General features: G+C 38.2%; 1 protein-coding gene across 1 annotated transcript in view; it reads right to left on the bottom strand.

Annotated features, from left to right (window-relative positions):
• Positions 1–12,136, bottom strand: part of LOC121303499 (BMP/retinoic acid-inducible neural-specific protein 1-like) — a 107,663-nt gene that overhangs the window by 62,442 nt on the left and 33,085 nt on the right.

The following is a 12,136-nucleotide window of genomic DNA, read 5'->3' as shown; positions in this document are numbered from 1 at the left end:
CAACCTGTTAGACATTTGTAATTTGTGAACATTGCCATGCGACTGTTTCCTGCATTTTAAAGACCTCCGTGTTCCTGAGAGAATAATGCGAGTGGGGGTAAACTTGGACCATCTCCTCGTTACATACAGTGTCTCATGTGGCAAGCACTGATTTGTGTCTTTGAGCAAGCCTGAGCAAAGTGGAATTTCTATAATCAGGCCAGTATAAAAATGACCACTAGGGGTGTGTACCAATAAGCATTAATTGATGAGATTAATCATCCAGTTGCCCTATGTGGAGCCTTGCACAGACACCACCAGCACAGGCATGTTTTCAGTTGTATGTGAAGGTTTTCATGAAGAGGACATGAATTGTACTTCTTACATTTTTAATATTAACATTTTCTCAATGCATATATTACAACATATATGTTTAACATGTATTTGTTCTATAAGAATGCATTTGTGAAGAGCATACACATTTGATATTGAATAACTTCAATTAATCTGTTATTTACTTCTTTATTTGAGGGGGTTTGACTTGTACTTATGTGAAGATCGCCATCAATAACCTTAAGCAAGTCAATAAATGAAAACAGAAAACCAGATGGTATAATACCAGCTCTCACACATTGGCACTGGGGTAAACTGCATATTACTTTGCATAAAGCACATTATCACCTTCCCCTCAATTCCAACTACAATACTGTCTGTAGGAGCAACTCGTTTTATATAGCCCATGCTTGATTTACTTTTACTTAAGTTACATTTTAATTAAGTTGTATGTACAGTAGAACCCCAGAGTTACAAACACCAAATTCACGAACTGACTGCTCTACCAAACACCCCACTTTCAGCCGGAGTAAAAGCATGCAATCACTCAACCATGTGCGCAATGCAACCAGATAGGTACTGCTATTATGTACCAACAAATGTATCCGGTCAAAGGTGAGGCAGATTTCAAAGCAAGTCTGGGCAATTTTACTGGGAACATTTTAGTTTCAAACAATGCCCAAGTTTTTTTTTTCTTTTTTCAAACCAAAGAAGGGTAAATGACTGAGCAAGCTGCATGAATGCATTTTGTTTAAAAACAAGCACTATGTTAACCCGGGGTTTTCCTGTGTTTTTGCTGCAGTTACGATTTCAATGGTAACTTACATTTTGCCTTTTATCCATTTATAGCGCCGTTTTAAATACTTTAGAATCTTAACAATATGAGTATTGCATTACTGTGCTGTATCCTTGTATTATTCGTCAGATTGGGGGTGTAGATAGCAGGTGTACACATTTGTTAAAACCGTTGAAAACTAATTTTCAGTTACAGCCTTTTCAGACTTATGAACAATCTCCATTCCCAAGTAGTTTGTAACTCTGAGGTTCTGCTGTACAATAATTGTGAGCCAAGGAAAAAGAAGGGGATGGCTAAACCGAGGACAGTTTGACTCACCTCAAGGAATTTCTTTCCCAAGTGTGCCAGTCAGGGTAAGGACTCACATTGCAATACATCCTGTGCCAGTGGCACTAGAATAACATGTATATTAAGATATGAAGCTGGCTTTGGCTTTGACTGTGCTGCTTTTCAGTGTGTTTTCCTTTCTAACCTGACAACCACCCCAGTTAAATCACTGTTAGTTACCCATACAGAATATCATTGCAATAGCATTAGAATACCAACATTGATGACCCATTAGCACCAGCAACGGTCTAGCTGCAATCAGACTACTGACTGTACTGCACAGGAGTTGATTACTGGTAGAAACATGTTTCTTAATGCGGTACACTATTTCTAACATTTCTAAATTAAAGTACTGTTAAAAAAAAATCAAAGAAACAAATCAATTAAAGGAAGGCTAGTGATTACTGTATAAAACTCTTGCTAGTACAGCTTGAAAGCTTTGTGAATAGGGCCACTGGTCTAAGGAAAGCCAACATAGGAGGGATTTACAAGGTATTGACAATGTCGACCCAAGGGACTTTTTCGACCTGAAAAAAGAAACAAGAACTAGGGGTCACAAATGGAGATTAGATAAAGGGGCATTTAGTACAGAAAATAGGAGGCACGTTTTTTACACAGAGAATTGTGAGGGTCTGGAACCAACTCCCCAGTAATGATGTTGAAGCTGACACCCTGGGATCCTTCAAGAAGCTGCTTGATGAGATTCTGGGATCACTAAGCTACTAATAACCAAACAAAGCAAGATGGGCGAAATGACCTCCTCTCGTTTGTAAACTTTCTTATGTTCTTATATAATACTGGCATTACTGACAACAGCCTAGCCTCTTGAACTCTTGCACACTGTATCACAGCAACACATACCCTATCGTCAAACACACTCTGTGATCTTACACACAGCTTATCAGCAACACTTCCTTCATGTGCTTCAAGACAGCTTTATTGAAATAAATCCCTGATGTAAACAAACACTTAATAGCATGAGCTGCATTGCCTGCTGTCGACAATCACAGCCTCTGGTGTGCAGGGTTTCGTTTGCCCATATGGAGGAGAAATGCATAAAACACAATATATTCCTACACAATTTATACAATATATTAAATTATTTTAAGTATGCATTGAAATATATGTCCATATATTTTGATGAATTCCCTTAATATATTTTACATGCTGATATATTTTGTATTCTTGAAGGAATGTATTGACAAAGATTCTGAAATATATGGTAATATTTAATGAATGCATTGTCATATAAAAAAAAAAATGTTTTAGAAAAGGAATAGAATACATTGCAACACATTTGAAATATATTTGTAGTGCTCTGAAATGTATTGTATTGCATTCCTCTTCCATGTGTCTCGTCACAGGCTCATGCTAGAACACTGTGTAAAGGAAACATTGTCCACTCTCTCTGTTACTGTACTTTAGGTGAACTAAAAGCCCAAAGGCAGTTAACAGAAGCTGACAGAAGAAATTGCATGCTAGTTGATTTTTGCTGCTGCTGGTGGTGTATTCTTGTTTGTAGAGCACAGTAGTGCAGCACTTAACTTAGAGATGGATTTTAGTCTTGAAGCAGATGGGAGAATAGGTAAGTAAGCAAAATCAGCACAAATTCATTTACCATTCAAAAACTGTCTAACAACTAAGGCAACTTTATAAGTTATAGGAATACACTATATCATTACTAAAGGAAATTCTACTGGCAATAGAGACACATACAACGATTCTGTACAGAATGCTAGGGTATTACAAAAGGCTAAGATCAGCTACAATAGTAAAAGCCATTGGTAGAATGGTACAACAGTAGTACAATTGTCCTATTTTGACACACTAATGGTATCACAGTAGTTGCCTCATTGAATATTAAAGTGGAACGCAAGGAGGTGTCTCACAACTTTTTAATTTCACACTCAACCAAGCACTTCAGTTTTACACACAAACAGTTTCTAATTCAATGATTTCTATTTACATTTTCAACCAATTATATATATTATGTTGGATCACCTTTCACAGATTTGACCTTTCAAATACATGTACTAAGATTATCATCACTTCAGACATGAAACATGGGCTTCAGTGACTTTATAGTCTGCTTGTTATATCCTCCAGTGTACCAATCTGACAATGTCTGAGACTACCCCCCCTCCCCTAACGCTTGTAGACTTCTACATGCAATTATGCAACACTTACTTGCACTAGATTTTACTAAGCTCGAGCGATTCAGTCAATTAAATTGGTCCAGCCCCAAAAAGCTCAGGCAGAGAGTAATATAATAAAGAGCAATCAGCTTGTGAATTCTTCGGGTTTGAACGAGACTGACACCAGGGACTCTATTGTTAATGAGAAAGCCTCAGAGCTTCATTCTCTTACATTCTTATTCCAGTAACACAAGTTATATTCTGCATGTACATTCTGCAATTAACAAGCAACCCAGCTCACAAAAATGTCAGCTGCAATATTCACGTATTTAGACCTCTAAGCAGTGAACTAAAATGAACCAAGATGAAAACCCTTCAGCTCTCTCTCCCTCTTATGTTTTGTGTATCTTAGTGCTGAGTTGAGTGTGGCTTGATCCTCTGAACTGAATAGTGGTTGTTTAGTGTACTAGGTGGAGCAGCAACGTCATTTAATAGCCTCACAGTCCGGTCTCAAAGTAGTCCACATAACCACTACTGAACGGGCTGTTTCAGATTGAATGGCAGGGGTATTCAGGTCAGAACTGAGGTGCCGAGCTGTGATGGGAAGCTCTCATGGCACCACCCACCTATTATTCTCTCATAGCAAAAGCACAGCAAAATGTACTAAAGCATACTGAAAGAATGGCAAAGCATAGGCATGCATTGGAAAGCACAGAGATGTATGGTAAAGTACAGGCAAGCATAGGAAAGCCCAGGAAAGTATGGTAAAGTACAGGCAAGCATTGGAAAGCCCAGGAAAGTACGGTAAAGTACAGGCAAGCATTGGAAAGCCCAGAGATGTATGGTAAAGTAGATTAAAAACCTAGCAAACCATTATAAACTGTGGTAAATGCATAGTATAGCCATGGGAAAAGCACAGGAATGTACGTCATTTTCTAAACCAGGTTTAAACAAAAACAATAGTGTACAACTCACACAGAAACACCACATATTATATTATAGTGTAAGATTCACACAGAAACACCCCATATTATTATTAGGGCTCATCTGATTTTCTCCTTATTTTATGCAAGCAGTGCACACACAGCCTAATTGCATTCCAGCGCTGATCCTAGTGGAATGCATTGACGGTTTGCATTTGTATTCAACACACAGCTAAAGTACAGCCATAAATCAAGCCTGCACATGGAAAATTACATTGAGAAGATTTCAAGCCACTGAACCCTGTAAACAAATAATAAAATAAATACGAATTCAATATTGTGGCACTGCGCTGTCAGGAAATCAATGTTCCTCGTTTTCTTGAAGCATCGTTGTAATTGGTGTCTCTCTTCACCTAACCAGCAAGGCTACCCACTGCTAGATACACTATGGTGGATATACAGTATATTACAATTACAGTTGTACTGTTGACATGGACCTGCAACACAGATTAGTATTGACACTTCTTCATTTGACTATTTCTTTAAAAAAATGTGCAGAAAACATTCCACTTTTATAGCGCTTTTTTCTTTCACAAGCAGCAGCTGTAAGCACTTGAAACAAGAGTTTTCATTGAAAAAAAGGAACACCAAGGAGTTTGGTTCTTCTAAAGCAGTTGAGATACCAGCAGGCAATGCTTCACCAAGCAGCTCTGCTTCTTCAAGGGAAATATACATGTGTTTACAACCAGCCACGCTAATGCCACAGTAGTATATTTAAAGTGCTCAGTAAGAAAAAGAAGTAGAATGGGTCTGCTTGTTCTAACCCTTTGAGCTCAACAGTGTAAAGCTGTAGGTCCTGATTGGAGAATTGCTCTGCTAAGGTGGGTCGTGAAACATGACTGACGTCCCACATGCTACATGAGGCAGTCTCAACACCAGCTTTAAGGTAAAATATCCAGGTTAAATCTGCAAAAAAAATCAAGAGTTTATCGGAATATAGCCAGCGTTACATGACGCTGTGTGAATTGTAGAATATGGGGTTGTTGTAACAATTTAAGAAGTCACAAATTTCACCTAGAGAATGCCCCCAGTGTGCCGATCACTGCACAGGTTGACGTCACAAAGCAATTCAGCAGTATTACCAGTGCAGCTGAGGTTGTTAACAGTGTAGTTAATTAAAATCCTCCTGTTTTGATTCTCCATTGACTTTTCTACAAACATGTTTTGTAAGTACAAGACAGACAGAACGCTCATCTAAGACACCTTCCAAGCATCAGGAAGTAAAAAGAATGACTTTGGCAAGTCGATTTTGGTACTGATGGCACATCATTTCTAATGTTTTCAGATTGTTTTAGCCTCCGGGTTTAGATAGAAACCTTCAGCACCGCTCCAGTGAAAACTGCAGATGAGTATATTTCAGTCACACTAAGGCTTCAAAAGCAGCTGCACAGGAAAAAAGCACAGCCTTTGTGCATAGTGTTAACAACCCCTTTAATTCCCAACTGGAGATAACAAGTCGGGACCGGTCATGCTTCAGCCGATGGCAGGAGATCAAAGTAGGAAGCAGCTATTATAACACTTTCTACTGAATCTTACTTTGTTTGGACAGCACAGCTACTTAAACTTTTCTCCAGTGAAACAATGAGATGTCTGTGTCTAGAAAAAGGTACAGGATGACATTTGGAGTGAAAAAGAAGCTGATTCACACTGCCTTGGTTTACTCAAATATTTAATGTGTTATGAACTAAATATGATTTTCTGGTTGACTGCAGTACATCTGCATATCAATGAGGATGGAAAGTGCTCTCTGGTAGCAGGTCTCATTAATTTTGTCAAAATGGCCTGGAGGGCCATTACAACACTGAAGGATGTAGACAACAAGGTTTCAGTTTCATTAAAATATATTCACTGAGGGATAGTACCTGTCTTTGACTAGTCACTGCCAGTATTATCTGGTGTTAGATATTTTACAGCTCAGTTGATTTGCAATTTCCCTATGGTATTGCATGAAGAATGACTCCCTTTTGCTAAGCAGCCTAACAAACTGAATTACACTAAAGATTACTGCCTGTGCTTGTTCCACGCTTGTAATCATTGGCTACTGCAATTTGTAATGACTGAAAGAGGGGAGAAAAAACACTATTTACACACTAAACTTGAAAAAACGCTACTGTGACAGAAAGCTTATGATTCTTGGTGTTAGAGTTCCCTCCCAACCTGTGAGGACGCTGTGTAAAGGGAACAGAATACTCTGGACTAAATGGCATGACAATTTATTCCCAGGGTTTGGTGGAAGTCGGCCATCTAGAAAGGGGGCAAAGCTACAGTATACAAACTCAATGACCCAGACGGGAAACTGCGCGGCATCCACGGATTGGAGGAACGGATTCACTCGTTGACCAAGTGGCCATGGGTGACGTTATAAAGAGGGGACGTAGTGATGTGATCTGTTTGGTTACGTTTAATGACCAGAAGGAGAACCTGTGCTGTGAAACATGAGTGTTTTATTTCTTTATCGTTAATAATAATTTGTAAATTATTTGGACTGCTAACACGATCCAGAGCTGTCGACAAAGGCCAGCACTAAACCTGGATCAACAACACTGCACTTTTGTTGTCACTAAAGAACTGTATTCAACATGAGAACTCGATCAGGCACTGTGAACTGGTGTTTGAGTTTGTGTATGTGTTACGAGTGAGTGAACTGAAATGGGTTTGTTATTATTTCAGGGCAAGACTGTGGATTATAAATAAGCAATACAAGCTGCTGTATTGCTTCATTAACATTGTTATTGTTTTCTGCTGTTAACCATCAGGCATTGGATTATACAATTAAACCTTCATTACACCTGGATTATCATTGTTTGTCTGATTATTGATCACTTGCACCTGCTCACTGTTAACCACACTAAACTTTTAAATATAAAATAACCATTTCCCTGGCCCTTGTTTTAGAGGCCAGCTAAATAAAACTTAAGAGGTGGCACTTTCTTTTTTTTTCTTTTATCGGTTGATTTAATTTAATATGCATCTAATGCCCGTATTTGCTTGTGTCAGTATTAGAACCACCCTTGAAGAGCCACTGTTCCGGACAGACCGTGTGAGAGCCCAGTGCACAAGACTACTGGCCATCAATGGAAACTAAATTTTGACACAACCTTGCTTGTGATAACATGGGGAAGTAAGGACATTCTGGGTAACATACAGCAGCACTGTAGCAGCGGGTGTACATTAGAAATCACACCTAAGGGAATGCAATTATGTCTCTTTGCCAGGGTAGAAGCTCCTGCTGATTTTGCAAAGTTCTGTATTTTTTTAAATCCATCATTTCCTTTGCAGTATCAGTAAATCCTGCTGTCTTTTTACTTCTCACAGCAGATTGTCCTGCTTCCCTGTGGGTGTTTGGATGAGAAACCAGGCATGAAGATGAATTTCTCTAGAACAGCTACAGTACATTGCTGGTGGTCCTAGCATCCTTTTTACACATCCTACCTTTCAAAAGGAATCACCAACTATCATCACAGAATCATAAATTAATAATAATAATAATAATAATAATAATAATAATAATAATAATAATAATAATAATAATAAAGGCATTTAATTGTAAGAAATAATAGTCCCAAGAACCCTGAAATGAAATGGCAGTCTTATATATACACTGAATATTATGATGGAATACTTGATAGCAGAATAAAAAAGGACAGGGATGAACTGGGAGTCTGAATGAACAGTAAAAGTAATCCATTCAAAACCGTACAGGATAATAAGGCAGCACTGTTATCAAGGGCTCCTTTAAATGCTCTATTCACTTCACTGGGACCCTGGAATGAACCAAAAGCCCTACCTATGCACAGCATGGCACATTTCTTTATTTATCTTATTTTGCAGTCAGGGAAAGGGCATATCTGTGGCACTATGAGTGTTAGGTGTTGTGTCATTTTAACGGCTCATGCAGTTGGTAGTCAGAATGGCCATGTCTGGAAAGGCAATTGTATTTATCAAATGCAAGCAAAAATAGAGCTATTACCTTGCAGCTCCATGTGAAAATTAAACAAAACAAGACTTCTCTGCTGTTGCTATCTTCACCTGCATCATAACTCAAATTCGACAAGCAACTTCAACAATAATGCATGGTCCCATTTATCACTAAGCACTGAGCTAAAACAATTATGCAGCATTTGCAATGTAAATTACAGAAAACTGCAGTTATAATATCATTGGTTACTAAACTCCAAGCCAGAAGTCATACAACATTCTCCCATTTGTGTCACCTAAATATTACATTGGCAATCATACCTTATACAGGTTAGTCCATTACAGTTCAACAACAGTTATCCTGGAGATGAATCAGTGGCTTTGCCAGCTAGTTAAAATATCGAGAAGCATCCCTCTGTTCCAGGTGATCTGTGTGGCTCAGAGGATTAAGGGGTTTCCTTTTCTTTTTTTGCTGCCTTTATATTATACTACTCAGTACAGTATCCAAAATGCACTGAGCTCTCCACACTATAACCCTTACTGAAAGATTAATAGAATACCTTTGGATATGGTTATATTCCCAGTGTATAATCCCAGCAGAATCACTAGCAGACCATGGCATTGCCAGTAGTGCAACTCAACTGATTGGGAACAAACATTGCACAGTGGTTCTGATATGACATGGATACTAGTGTGCTAGCATTGCTATGTCAAAATAGAAAACATTCTCTTTAATATATAAAAAACATTTAAAAGAAGGACAGGGTAACAACCCAACTAGCAGTAGATATACCCCTGTACTTTACTGGTGAGCCAACATGATTGCATTTGCTTTACAGTCTAGTATGTATCTCTGGCATTACACAAATCAGCTGTGGTTACCATTGATCTGCCATATAATTGCTTTGCTGCATTTACACTTTCACAACCTTAACCAACATCACAGGAGGCTGTGTGGTCCAATGGTTAAAGAAATGGGCTTGTAACCACCAGGTACCTGATTCAAATCCCAGCTCAGCCACTAACTCATTGTGTGACCCTGAGCAAGTCACTTAACCTTCTTGTGCTCCGTCTTTCGGGAGAGTTGTTGTAAGTGACCCTGCAGATGATGCATAGTTTGCACACCCTAGTCTCGTATCTTGTAAAGCGCTTTGTGATGGTGGTCCACTATGAGAGGTGATTATTATTTATCCACAGACATGTTTAATTATCAAAAAATACATTGCTCATTAAAGTATGTCTATATCAAAGTGGCCCGACAGACAAAAAACAATTCAAGTCCATCAGCTTGGCACTTCCGGGATATTAATGACCACAAGATTACTTGTGGCTTTGTTCTTTTTCTTTTAAATTAGCTTCAAGTCCAGAAATCACCAGGTGTGAGTTTTCACATCCCAAATCTGTTTTTTAAGCGTCATAGCAACATGAGAAGCAAAATCAAAAAAGGATATGGAGAATCGGCTGCTTTACCGTTTGATCGGTTAAGTTATAAAACCATAATACATATATCAATTTTTTTGAGGATGCAACATCGATAATGGATAATTGAAAAGCATATGACATGGTTTATTTAGGGATTTCCAGAAAGCTTTTGACAAAGTCCTGCATAAAAGATTAATTCTCAAACTGAACGCAATAGGGATTCAAGGAAACACATATACATGGATTAGAAAGTGGTTAACATGTAGAAAACAGAAAGTACTCATTAGAGGAGAAACCTCAGAATGGAGTGTGGTAACCAGTGGAGTACAACGGGGATCAGTATTAGGTCCTCTGCTATTCCTAATCTACATTAATGATTTAGATTCTGGTATAGTAAGCAAACTTGTTAAATTTGCAGACGACACAAAAATAGGAGGAGTGGCAAACACTGTTGCAGCAGCAAAGGTCAGTCAACACGATCTAGACAAGATTCAGAACTGGGCAGACACATCGCAAATGACATTTAATAGAGAAAAGTGTAAGGTACTGCATGCAGGAAATAAAAATGTGCATTATAAATATCATATGGATGATACTGAAATTAAAGGAGGACTCTATGAAAAAGACTTAGGAGTTTGTGTTGACTCAGAAAAGAAGCTATAAAAAAGGCCAACAAGATGTTCTGATACATTGTGAAAAGTGTTGAATTTAAATCAAGGGAAGTAATGTTAAAAATGTACAATGCATTAGTAAGACCTCATCTTGAATATTGTGTTTAGTTCTGGTCACCTCTCTACAAAAAGAATATTGCTGCTCTAGAAAGAGTGCAAAGAAGAGCGACCAGAATTATTCCGGGTTTAAAAGGCATGTCATATGCAGACAGGCTAAAAGAATTGAATCTATTCAGTGTTGAACAAAGAAGCCTAGGCGGCAACCTAATTCAAGCATTCAATTCTAAAAGGTATTGACAATGTCGACCCAAAGGACTTTTTCAACCTGAAAAAATAAAAAGGACCAGGGGTCACAAATGGAGATTAGACAAAGGGCCATTCAGAACAGAAAATAGGAGGCACTTTTTTACACAGAGAATCATGAGGGTCTGGAATCAACTCCCCAGTAATGTTGTTGAAGCTGACACCCTGGGATCCTTCAAGAAGCTGCTTGATGAGAGTCTGGGATCAATAAGCTACTAACAACCAAACGAGCAAGATAGGCCGAATGGCCTCCTCTCGTTTGTAAACTTTCTTATGTTCTTATATGATTACAGGCTTAACTTATTTATGCAATGAAGTGCACCAATTTGTGTGAAATGAAAATAAAACCGTCAATGATTGCTAAATTGTATGCCCTTATTTCATATGCATGTTGCTAAAATTTAAAATAAAACACAAGTTATTAAGTTATGGAATACTACCTATATCTTGTCATTTTCATATGGTTACACTATTGCATATTTATTAACATGTAATTGAACTTCAATACACAGGGAATTGCATATATACACACACACTGTATTGGAAAGTATATAAATAAAGTTTGCTTTATAATTGAATTTAAGTTAAAATCTCATCCCTGCAAAAACTTGTTTGAAATGTTGCCATTCCCCAAATTGGTTAATGATTGATAAAGAAAAGTAATTGATCAGCATTTCAAACTTGAGTAGCATTTTCTTTTTGTTTTTTCTTACTGTCCTACTTTATCTTGTCTCACAGTCACCTGCATTATTACAGTTGTAACATTTTCTGCCTGAAGTTCGACTGATGTCAATGCTGTATATGTATATATTGACGTGCTCGAACAGGTACCAGTCTCTTAACTAGAGCAGCACACTACACAACCTCTTTGAACACTGATGTCAGCCTAAGTGATGCTATGAAAATCCTGTGGGACTCGTGAAGCAAATCAATCAAACATATGTAAATAAGCTGCCAGTTGTACTAATGGTTGACCCCAGTGCAGCAGAGAGTCACGATGACTAAGAATCTCAGTGCTTGCTTGTGAGAATGGGTCTGAAGTGGGGGGGGGGGATAGCCTTTTCTTAAACACTTTTTTTTCAATCTTAAACCTTTTTGGCATGAAGTCCAATATTCTAGTGTCTTTTGCATGACATTTTTACCAATTTAAACAGTTCACAATCCAATGTCTTTTGGACTTCCTAGATATGCACCATGCCTGTGAACAGTACCTGCCCCCCCTAGCAGAAGACCACAACAAAAGCTGAGTACCAGGCATCCAGGAACAAC

This window comes from Polyodon spathula, chromosome 33 (genome assembly GCF_017654505.1).
Source record: "Polyodon spathula isolate WHYD16114869_AA chromosome 33, ASM1765450v1, whole genome shotgun sequence".
Taxonomy (NCBI): Eukaryota; Metazoa; Chordata; class Actinopteri; order Acipenseriformes; family Polyodontidae; genus Polyodon; species Polyodon spathula.
Note: the sequence above shows the minus strand (reverse complement) of the source record. Positions and strands in the feature narration are given on the sequence as shown.